The sequence below is a fragment of the Chiloscyllium plagiosum genome, unplaced genomic scaffold (assembly GCF_037043375.1).
Source record: "Chiloscyllium plagiosum isolate Xiang-an unplaced genomic scaffold, Cpla_swu_hap1 HiC_scaffold_18, whole genome shotgun sequence".
Lineage (NCBI taxonomy): Eukaryota > Metazoa > Chordata > Chondrichthyes > Orectolobiformes > Hemiscylliidae > Chiloscyllium > Chiloscyllium plagiosum.
The window spans coordinates 108,824,528-108,836,262 of record NW_028270156.1 but is presented as its reverse complement, the minus strand read 5'-3'; the positions used below and the strand labels follow the sequence as shown (position 1 = coordinate 108,836,262).

Genomic DNA, 11,735 nt, shown 5'->3' with positions numbered 1-11,735 from the left:
CTGATAGTGACACAGTCAATGTGACGGGGCATTGTTTTAGTGACAAGATAAGTGTGAGGCGTCAGTCTGATACTGACACAATAAATGTGATGGAGTCAGGCTGATAGTGACACAGTAAGTGTGAGGGGTCAGACTGATAGTGACACAATACGTGTAAGGATTCAGGGTGAGAGTAACATGGGAAGTGTGAGGGCTTGACTGAAAGTGACGCATAAGTGTGTGGCGGTTAGGCTGATGGTGACGCAGTAAAAATAAGGCCGGCAAGGTGAAAATGGCAAAGACTGTGTGAGTGGGTCAGGGTGATAGTGATCCAGTAAATGTGAGGAGGTCATAGTGAGAGTGACGCAGTAAATGAGAGAGGATCAGAGTGAGAGTGATGCAGTAAGTATGAGGGGTCAGACTGATATTGACGCAGTAAGTATGAAGGGGTCAGGCTGATAGTGACACAGTCAGTGTGACGGGGAGAGTTTTAGTTACACAGTAAGTGCGAGGCGTTAGACTGAAACTGATACAAAAAGTGTGAGTGGGTCAGGGTGATAGTGACGCAGTACGTCTGAGGGGTCAGGCTGATAGTGACGCAGTCAGTGTGATGGGGCAGAGTTTTAGTAACATGGTAAGCGTGAGGCTTCAGTCTGATACTGACACAAAAAGTGTGATGGAGTCAGGCTGATAGTGACGCAGTAGGTTTTAGGAGTGAGGGTGATATTAACATAGGAAGTGTGAGGGCGTCACTGACGCAATATGTGTGTGGCTGTCAGGCTGATGGTGAAGCAGTAAAAATGAGGACGTCAAGGTGAAACTGGTGTAGAAAGTATGAGGATGGCAGATGGACAGTATTGCAGTAAGTGTGAGGGGTTTTTCGCTGATATTGAGGCATGCAAGTGTGAGGGGCCAGGTTGATAGTGACGCTGTGTGCCGGCGGGTCCGGCTGATAACGACGCAGAAAATGTGAGTGTCTCAGTGTGACAGTGACGCATTACGTGTGAGAGGGTCAGGGTGATAATGACAGAGAAAGTGTGAGGGGTTCAGGTTGATAGTGATGCTGTAATTGTGAGCTTGGTCAGCGTGATAGGGAGGGGCTCAGGCTGATAGTGACACACCATTTGTGAGGGGGTCAGGTTAGTAGTGACGCAAAACGTGTGAGCGGGTCAGGCTAATAGTGATGCAGTACGTGTGAGGTGTCAGGCCGATAGTGACGCAGTAAAGGTGAGAGTGTTGGTGTGCTAGTGATGCAGTAAGTGTGAGCCGCTCAGGATGATAGTGACGCATTAAGTATGAGGTTTCAGGTAGACACCCATGTGGTAAGTGTGACGTGTTCAGGGTGACAGTGACGCAGATACTTTGAGGGTCTCAGATTGAGAGTGACACAGGAAATGTGAGGGGACAGGTTCATAGTGACACAGTAAGTGTAAGGGGTCAGGCTGATAATGATATACTAATTGTGATGGAGTCAGGATAATAGTGGTGCAGTGAGTATGCGTTGTCAGGGTGATAGTGACTCACACGGTGTGAGTGGGATAGAGTTATAGTGATGCAGCAAGTATGAGGAGGTCAGAGTAATAGTGTGCAGGGTCTGGCTGAAGGTGACGCAAGAAGAGTGAAAGGTTCAGGGTGATCTGGACGCACTAGGTCAAGGTGATAGTGATGCTGTAAGTATGAGTGGGTCAGTCTGATAGTGACACAGTACATTTGAAAGGATCAGGCTGGTAGTGATGCAGTAAGCGTGACTGGGTTCGGCTGATATTGATGCGCGAAGTGAGAGAGTGTCAAGGTATGAGCAGGTTAGAGAGAGAGTGACGCCGTTAGTGAGTGGGGTTTGGCTGATAGGGATGCAGTAGGTGTGCATGTGTCAGGGAGTGAGTGATGCAGGAAGTATGAGGGTGCCAGAGGGACAGTGACGCATTAAGTATGAGGGGATCAGAGTGGTTGTGACGCAATAATTCTGAGGGGACCATAGAGATACCAACGCAGTAAGCATGAGGGGGTCAGTTTGTTAGTGACGCTGTCAGTGTGAGTGCCTCAGCCTAGTAATGATGAAATAAATTTGAGAGAGTAATGCTGATTGTCAAGTGATAAGTGTGAGTGAGTCAGGCTGGTAGTGACGCTGTAAGTGTGAATGTTGACGCTCATAGTGAAGCAGTAGGTGTGAGGTGACCAGTGTGATTGAGGCGCAGTAAATGTGAGAGGATCAAGGAGATAGTGACATAGTAAGTTTGAGGAGGCAGTGTTGTAGTGACACGGTAAATGTGAGGCGTCAGTCTGATACTTACGTAATAAGTGTGATGGAGCCAGCCTGATAGTAACATCGGAAGTGTAAGGGCGTGACTGATAGTGACAAAGTAAGTGTTTGGCAGTCAGGCTGATAGTGACGCAGTCATACTGAGGGTCTCGAAGTGAAAGTGGTGCAGTAAATGTGAGGGCGCCAGATGGATAGTGCTGATATTAAGGCGGTAAGTGTGAGGTCAGGTCTATAGTGATGCAGTAAGTGTCGGTGGGTCAAGCTGATAGTGATGCATTCAAAGACCAAATATCCAAGGCTCACTGAAGTGCTGAACAGCGAGACTTCTCAAGGCGAAGACAAAAATCAATAGTTCTCATCCTGGTCATAAATCACAATGCTTCATTTTAAAATTGTCCTCTCCTGCTTCTAGATTCACCAATGAGTGAACACAATTTAATTGCACCACCCTGTTTATCTCTTCACATATTTTGCAACTCTCAATGAGATTACCATACATTGGAAATAATGCTTCGTTCTCGTACCCTGAAATCCTTCTGCAGCTTTCACAACAGAACTATACAACTGCTACTAGACTTCAATGACTTATTAAAAACTTCTCCAAGATGCATTTCTAAAAATCTGTACATCAGACTTTCTACTTCAAACCTTCGACAAATAATCTCCACACATTTCCCTCCTCACAAGTATGATAAAGTCAAATCGTTGCTATTTATTAGATCATGAGGGACACGGATAGGTTGACTCGTCAAGGTGTTTTCCGGCTGGTGAGGAAGTCAACATTTAGAAAACATCGGTTTAAAATTAATGGATAAGGATTTAAAAGGATTTCAGACGTGTCCAGAATGAGTTGCCAGAGAAATTGGTGGAGACCGGTACAACTGTAACATTGAATGGCATCTGGATGGATATATGAGTAACAAGGTTGAGAGGGATGTGAGCCAAATGTTGGCAAATGGGACCTATTAATTTAGGATATCTGTCCACCATAGTCATGTTGGAAAGAAGGGCCAATTTCAGTGTTGTATTGTTCAACGACTTGATGACTCTAGAACAATCGCAAAAACTTTGCAAATAATTCCGTCAAGAAAATTTCAAGTTCCAAATCTTCGGTTAATCTTCCTCTCTTGTACTCACAAGTTCATTATCTGATGTCAGAACTTACGGATTAGTTGCTGGATCCATTCCTGTAAATTGGTTCTGCATTCTTTCTAATTCCGATTTTTTTTACGAATGTAGCTTGTGTTTATGGACTTAGCATCAATTTTTCTAATACCATATTTCGATGAATATTAAAACACAACAGCATAGCTAATTTGGCACCAGATGATGAGCAATTGAGTCAAAATCGATCGGACACAGTGAGACAATGATCCTCTCTTCGTGTGGTGTCCCTCCGTGACTCTATAATTCGACGAAGAATCATTCCCACAACTTCAGCTGTGTCAGAATCTAGTTTGCGGTGAAAGCCTGTCAATCTGCTAAGGTAACGTTCGTCTGGGTCTCTGCAAAGGATTTGGCGAAATCTTTGGGTCTTGACAATTTGTTCTTCCAACAAATAAATTCAGTTGTTTTACTATGAAAATTGATAATCTTGTCACAGCTGTGATGGCCGAGAGGTTAAGGCGTTGGATTTGAAATCCAATGGGGTCTCCCTGCGCAGATTCGCATCCTGTTCACAGCGTAGATACCTTTAAAAGTCATGAATTCCTTTGCAGGATTTGGATTTCGTGGAGCTTGAGCTTTGCATTCAATCGAAAGTAAATTTTCAACTGTGAAGAATCCGAAGTAATTTCAAGACTGACTCAGTCATCTAATTGATTAAATTATATGTCGAGACACAAAAATCCACCAACTTCCAATACGAATCAGTTTCAACACGTTTGTCGAACTATCGTGAAATTTGGATGGTCGGTGGGGAGAAATAAGCAAAACAAGAAGCAATGCAATACATTTACCTGCAGGTGATAATTTTTTTTAGGATCAGTTGAAAGTCAAGCTGAGAAAGTTCAACCTAATTTACAGCTGACTCTCAAGGCCAATAATCTATTATATCAGCAGTCAATGAATTAGAAAAAGCAACTCCATGTGTGGAAAGGAACTCGACTGATCCAGGTTCCTGGCTTGAGGTGTGATAAGGCAAGGCGATATCAGCGGAGTAGAATTTTCTGGAAATATTAGAAATGGAATGTTAACGGTCTTCTGCTGTCCCCATTCATAAGAAACTGTGCATTAAGAACTGAAATTGAAAATTTACGATGAAAATCAGACTTAGCCCTCGGCTTGTGGTGTAGCATTGTTCAGAACAATAGGTTGTTGTTGAGGCAAACATTGACCAAAATAATTGATGGGGATCTTATCCACGGCCTTCGTTGGAGCAGTTGGTGTGGCGAGCTCAGCTTGAAGAACCAAATGCCAATTATTCATCCTGGCTGTCTGCATTGCTTAGTTAAGCATTCTCCCTGTTTAATGAAAAAACCTTTGCTATCAGAGCTAGATGTTTTCATGTCAGCATGTTCCGATATGAGAAGACACTCCATGGAGTAGATGTGACTTAAATTTTGACTCTAATGTCAGAGATGTTGACACATTTCTGCACCAAAACAGCACTACCATTAGTATCAAATCAAACTGAACAAAGGACTAGTCACTTCGACATTTCCTGTCTGCAGACTCTGCCAATGGACCGTTCAGGCCCGATGTAGGAATAGGGCGTGGTGACATCTGTTCGCAAGTGGATCAATTCATTCTTGCTCACAATCCATAAACCGTAATTCATTTTTAACTTCTTAGCCATCAGCATGATATGTGGTACATAATGCACAGGTTCGCTTCTGGAAAGAAAGACCGAAATCTTATTCAATGCAGACGCAAATTCAAGTTGTCCCTGGTCGACCAGAAGACGGATATCGCGAAACAAAGTGAATACAGAAAACAATCAATGTTTTCTGGGAGTCAAAACGTTGTACTGGAAGAACGGAAACATATATTTGGAACTAAAGTCACATACCACTTCCACAGACTAAATGTTCTTGTACCGTTATCTTAATTTGACCTTCCTGTCCACAATTGCTGCAAACATTATCTTAACAACTCAGAACGTTGTGTTCTTTGATATTCCTTCCTTCATGTTTCTCTTGATTTTAAAACTAAAACCGAGCAATAGTAATGCACCCTATTTCACTTGCAAAGATCAGAAGAAGATCAATTTATAAGAGAACAGAAATAAAGCTGCGTCTGTCTTTCGAGAGTAAACACTGTTACCATTTCGACTCCAAAAAGTCTTCTTCAGAAGTCTGCACAATGAACTCGAAATAGTAGACCGAAAATGAAAAAAGAAGCCAAAATGCCGCGAATACACCACCCGCAAGTGCATCAAGTCCTACTCGAATATGCCGGATTACTACCATCAACATCAGTGGAGAACGGAACAAAGCTCATTCTGCAGTTGTCAACCTGTTATGACATAGTTTGTAAAGTCAGAAATATGATCAGGTAAAAAGCGGGATGAAAGCGGGATATAGGAAGTCTGAAAAAAGCAAGTGCGTGCTTTGCTTTGAAGAAGGTTGGCAGTGATGAAAATGGAAATTAACTACAGTAAGGGGGGCTTAATTAATACTTAGCATCGTTGCAACACACAGGGACGCAATTCTTTTTGCTAAGTTTCTGTTCTGCCATTTTATAATCACGACTGCTGTCGGGTTTGGTTTCCATTCCAGGTTTGGGTGACAGCCTGAAGAAAGTTTGCACATTCGCCCAATTTCTGTGTGGTTGCTCTGGTTTGCTGCCACATTCTAAACATTTGCAGGTTATTTGGAATCGCCATTGAACGCACACGGTTACAGAGACAGTGATGTCTCTTTAATAGGAATGTCTAGATAGGACGTACTTCAGAGGATTTTTGTGAACTTAAATAGACAGAGTGGGGTTAGTCTGCTGTTTCCTGGGTGCGCTACCTGGACAGAGAGGGGTCAGGGTCTTCTTCCTTGAGGGAGATACGTTGACAGGGTTGGGTTAGTTGCTCTTATCTGTGTCAGTCACGCAGATACAGTAGGGTCAGTCTGCCCTTCCCTGGGCGAATTTCTTTCACAGAGTGGTGACAGTCTGCTCTTCCCTGCCTGAGTGAAATAGAAAGAGCGGGGTCAGTGTTCTCTTCCCTCGATAATTTATGTTGACAGTCTGGCTTCCGTCTGCTCTTCCCTGGCGAGTTACATTGGTAGAGTGGGGTTAGTGTTCATTCATTGGGTGAGTGCCAGAGACAGAATGGGATCAGTTTGCTCATCCCTGAGGGAATTACATTTATAGAGTTGGGTCAGACTGCTCTTCAGGGAATGACTTATATTGACAGTGTGGGATCAGTCTGCTGACTTACACTGAGAGTGTGGGGTCAGTCTGCCCTTTCCTGGATGAGTAACACTGACTGAGTGGCGTCAGTTTGCTCTTCCCTCAGTGAGTTACATTGACAGAGTGGCGTCAGGAGTGGCGTCTTTGAGGAGTTGACAAAAGTAACTCGTCCCCTACATCTTTGGGATAATTAGGGATGGCCAGTGAATCTTATCTCATTGAAAGACAACTGTGTCCCAGAAATGCATTTCTAATATTTGCACGTACTAATTCGACACTGCAAGCGGTCGGGAATAATTTGAGGAGAGATGCAGGATAGAATAATTAAAGTCAAATGCACTGATGCCGAGGAGACATGACACAATATGTGAGTGTGGAGCTGATGGTGCAAGGCTCAGTGTCAGTGCTATTGGTGCAGCATTTATTTCTCACTGTTCGCAATGACTCACACACCACTGCTGTCAATTCACAACAATGAGCCTGTTCATCTTGGTTTGAAAATCCCTGCGTGTGTATTAACGTGGTTAATGGGACGCGAGAGGAGATGAGCACATCCTCTTTATTCTGTCGGTTTAAAATATGAAAATATCTGTTGGACGCCAATGCAAGAGAATACTATCTTTTTCTGTGCCTTTTCAGTGGGGCATGCTCAGCATTGAAATGTCTGTTTTTTCACAAGCAGAATTTGATTGCCATTCATACTGAGCAACGCTAATACAGAAAACGCGTTTTCGATTCCTGTGATCAAGTGGTTCAGACATTGCACATATGGACGACAAATCTGGCTTTTACCGTGGCGCCGTTGCTTAGCTGGTGAAAGCACCTCCCATCACACTGGTGCCTGCTCATTGTATTGAAAGCTCGTTATTTCTCACAAGTATTGTGTTGCTGATCGAGAAACTCAGTGTCCTGTTTGAATTGCTATATATTCTGATTTCGAGTTCCGGCTTCATTTTCCAGGTTTAAATCCAGTAGTGTATGTTGCTCTTTTTAACGACTATTTTAACCTGGAGATTCTTCTCGCAGTTCCACAAGCACTTCTGCTTCTCATCCTCGTATTCTCATTCCTTCATTCCCAGTTTTGTGGAAATTAAGTGGTGAGGCAGGAGACACTGCAGCATTCCCGGGGAATGTTGTGGTAATGGCACTGACACCACGACATGATCACCCTCAGTCTCTGCTGTCAGCATTCATTTGTTGTACACCAACAGTAAATGCATCCTTATTCTTCAGCTATCATGTAGTTACTTTCTTTTCCTGTTGGATAAGGAATTCAACTTTAACTTCGAAAGGGTCTTTAGATTTTGAGGAAGAAATGTCTCCTTGCCTCAGGTCGAAGTGACAGGCGCATTATCCAGAGAATATGAGACTACTTCGACCGACTCCAGCCAGGCGTCAGAAAGCCTCTCAGCAGTTCGAATCTCAAACTGTCTCTGAATGTCACGCTTTTCAAGAGCAGAAATGGGAAATGAGGGATATGGACAGCCAGAGAATCGGAGAATGTGAAAAAGGCCCAGGAGGATACAGAGACAAATATAGAAAAAACGAAGACACATATTGAGGCAGACACTGAAAGAAACAATTCTCCATTCGGCGTGACTGCTAAATAACAGAAAGCAAAAGGAAATGTAGCCATTAAAACATAGCCTTCCACCAGCTCAGGAAAATGAAAGTAGCATGACAGCTGATTAAGTCCTTTTAAGATTGTAAATTCGACGTTTGTAAGCTCAAGAGTGATTTTGATAAATATCCTGATTCGACAGGTAAGATTATCATTTTCCCAACAGTATAATCTAGAAATCTATAACTAACCTGTTTCCTGTCCACCTAAAAGAAAATCTGTTTCTCTCCACAGATGTTGCCAGGTGTAGCGGGTTTCTCTATCAATTCTCGTTTTTAGTTCAGCTTTCCAAAGCCTGCATCTTTTTGATTTTTGAAAACCTGGCACAAAACAAGCATTACCAGGTTCGGACCAGTGGTCAGAAATACTGCTACCACGATATACTTGCACAATAAAACATTCATTCCCTGTACGAAAATAGAACTAATGCCATAGCAGTTCTAGTTCCAAATCCTAACTACGACATTACACTGAATGAAGACAGACGCTCTTGCACTTATTCTCAATGAAATGGCTTTTCCCTTTCATTTCTGATCAGTTTCACTGCAGATTGTTTTCTACTCGTCTTCAAGTTTTGCAGAATGGAAAAGCCCATTTGGCCCATGGTGCAGTCTATTCCATTCCCTGTTTCCAGCTTTGGTCCATAACCTAATGTGTTCTGATGTTTCCAGTGCAAATGGCAGTGAGGTTCTCGCTTTGATCTTAGATGACACAACAATGGGATTGAAGTTTGACATAGTCACACTGTGTTATTACCCACGTCGTGTCTCCGACAGAAAGAGACACACAGACACATTCCCCGAGAGTGGCAGAGTTCTCAGGATTTGACCAGCTCCTTTTGCTTCACTTCAGCTGTCCGCTCCAACATGCAAGTTCAACCACCAAAAGGCAGCTTTTGGTTAAACCAAAGCCAGTTCTACAGACAATGAGAGACGTTGCTCTGAGCTAGAATTTGAAGTGGACGAAAGAAACTATAAATTCGAAAACGCAAACCCTTCCGTTCCTGACAGACAACGGGAATGGAAGAGCACGCTGCATCCTCGCGATTTTAAATGCGAACGGACAATCCCCTAACTCGACGTCAGGCATGTTACCAATTCCGTCACTGACCCAAAAACCAGGTTTGGCTGTGACAGTTTGTCTATAGGTAATGTAAACGTCCACATCAGAGAAGCAGCATTCACAAGGTGAAAAATCAGCAAACATAATCACCGTCACTGTTTCACTTGGAATTCCCCACTCTGTGAACCATTTCCTTTCACTGTACTTTCATATTTGAAGTTTTTTACATTCCAGAGCCTGAACTAATTCAGCGAGAAACCACTGGTCATTTTGAGCCCGTCACCCGGAATGAGGCGAGTTGAACGATGCCTTTCTTGCTGCCAAAACATTAGCGCGGCTCAAAACGAGCTCGTGTTAGCATCAGTCTTTACTTAATTTGCTGCAGTATATCTGCTGAACAACATCAGATTATCACAGCATTGCCTTCTTCACATTGAAACCAAGGGTGATAATATGAACCGACTTGGAAACTTGGAGAGAGAAACACTGCTGACAAAGACAATTATGACGTGAAGAGCAGGCACCAGAGTTTGTACAGGTCCCAGAGGCTACTGCAGTATCAATGGACATCCCTGCATACGAGTCTGATTTTGCATTGCCAAGAACACGCTTTCATTCCCAGTTAGGAGATGTAGATTTAATACTCTTCTTGTGAATAATCCGAATGAAAACTAAATCCTGGCTGCACCCAGGACACACACACGGATCCTGCCAGAACAATTCAGTGATCGATCAGCATCTGTCTGGAAGGACAATGGCAGCAAATACAAGCGAAAGCTATCACAGCAATTACCCCTCCAAGGTTCTCGCGTTTCCCAGTTGAAAATATTTTGCTGTTCCTTCAATGTCACTACGTCTAAACCCTTGCCTCATGGCATTATGCCTGTACCCCGCAACTGAGGACATCCAGGGTTATGCGGAGTAACTCAAAATCTCAATCTCTCGAGTAATTAGGGATTGACGGTGCATCCCATCACATTGAGCAATGACTTTATCCCAGTAATACGTTTCCTAAAGCTGCAGTTTCTAAGGGAACACTTGCAAGCTGTCGGGAATAAGTTGAGAAGTGGAACGGACGAGAGGAAAATGTCAAAGGCAATGATGTCTGGGAGGCATGAGACAGCAAGTGAGTGAGGAGCTGGTGTTGCAACGTTCAATGTCAGTGTCAGTATTTACTGACCACTATTCACTCTGACTCACACACTACTCCTTAACAATTCACCGCAATGAGCCCATTCCTCTTAGTGTGAGTTTACCTTTGCTGATATTAACGCGGTTAAAGTGCCCAAGAGGATGGATGGATCCGCGTTATTCTGTCAGTTTAAACAGTCTAAGTTATCAGTTTACAACAAAAGTAAAAAGAGATTGCCTCTTCCTGTGCATTTTCAGTGGAGAATATCCAGCTTTGAACTCTTCTCCATAACCAGAGGCTGTTTTAAATTTACACCGAGTAACTGTGAAACACACACAAAAAGGGTCCGAGTTCCTGTGTTCGAATAGTCAAGTAAATGCACGCATAGTTTTCAATCGTTGAGCTTGGGCACTCCCTCAGCCTTAGTTAGTGAAAGTTCCTGTGAAAAAACAGCCGAATATGGGATCAAATCCTGACATCTCAATGTTTATAGGTTTTTCATGACTTCACCTGTGGTTCTGGTTGTGGTGGGAATTCAAATCAATGACTGGATCGAGGTTATAGTTTAAAGACAGCTCGTTCGACATCTCTGCTACGCTGCCACACAAACCCCCGCAACCATGTTTTTCATGATTAGTGTTTCAGCATCGCCTCACTTCAGGCACTTACCCACACACACTTGCAATGGCGAACTTGGCGTAAGTTCGATAATATTTATGAGGATGTTGCAAGGCTTACAGTGTTTGGACTGTAGCGTAAAGCTGAATAGGATGTGAAAATTTTCCATGGAGCTTGAGGGCTGAGGGATGGGCTTACAGAGGTTCATATCAATATGAAGGAGACGGTAGAGTAAATGGTCAATGAATATATCTTCCAATGGCAGGCAAGTTCAAAGCAAGGGAACACTGTTTTAAGGGGAGAGTGGTAAAATTTAAAAGGGATCTGAAGGACATTGTTTTTTTCACACAGAAAGGTTTGCGTGTTTGGAATGAATTGTCAGATTTAGTGGTGGAGTCTGGTATACTCTCAACATTTCAAAGGCATATGGATCTGTATGCAGACAGGAAAGTTGAAAAAGAATAAACGTGAAAATTTGGCAAATAGTGCGTTTGTTTACGGGCTCAGCCCCTCTGAGATGCTGCTGTGGCGAACACCAGTTTGAATAGGCACTCATCACTTGGTCAGTGTGTTGGGCTAGTTTTCTGTAAGATGGTTAGATTAGATTCCCTACAGTATGGAAACCGGCCCTTCAGCGTAACTAGGCCACACCGACCCTCCAAAGAGTAACCCACCCAGACCTCGAACTAATGCACTGATCATTATGGGAAAATTAGCAT

At 43.3% G+C, this 11,735-nt stretch overlaps 1 non-coding gene across 1 annotated transcript; it reads left to right on the top strand.

Annotated features, from left to right (window-relative positions):
• Nucleotides 1-3,841: 3,841 nt before the first annotated feature.
• Nucleotides 3,842-3,923, top strand: trnas-uga (transfer RNA serine (anticodon UGA)). Its single transcript has one exon. It is a non-coding gene; the product is annotated as a tRNA-Ser (tRNA).
• Nucleotides 3,924-11,735: the final 7,812 nt, after the last annotated feature.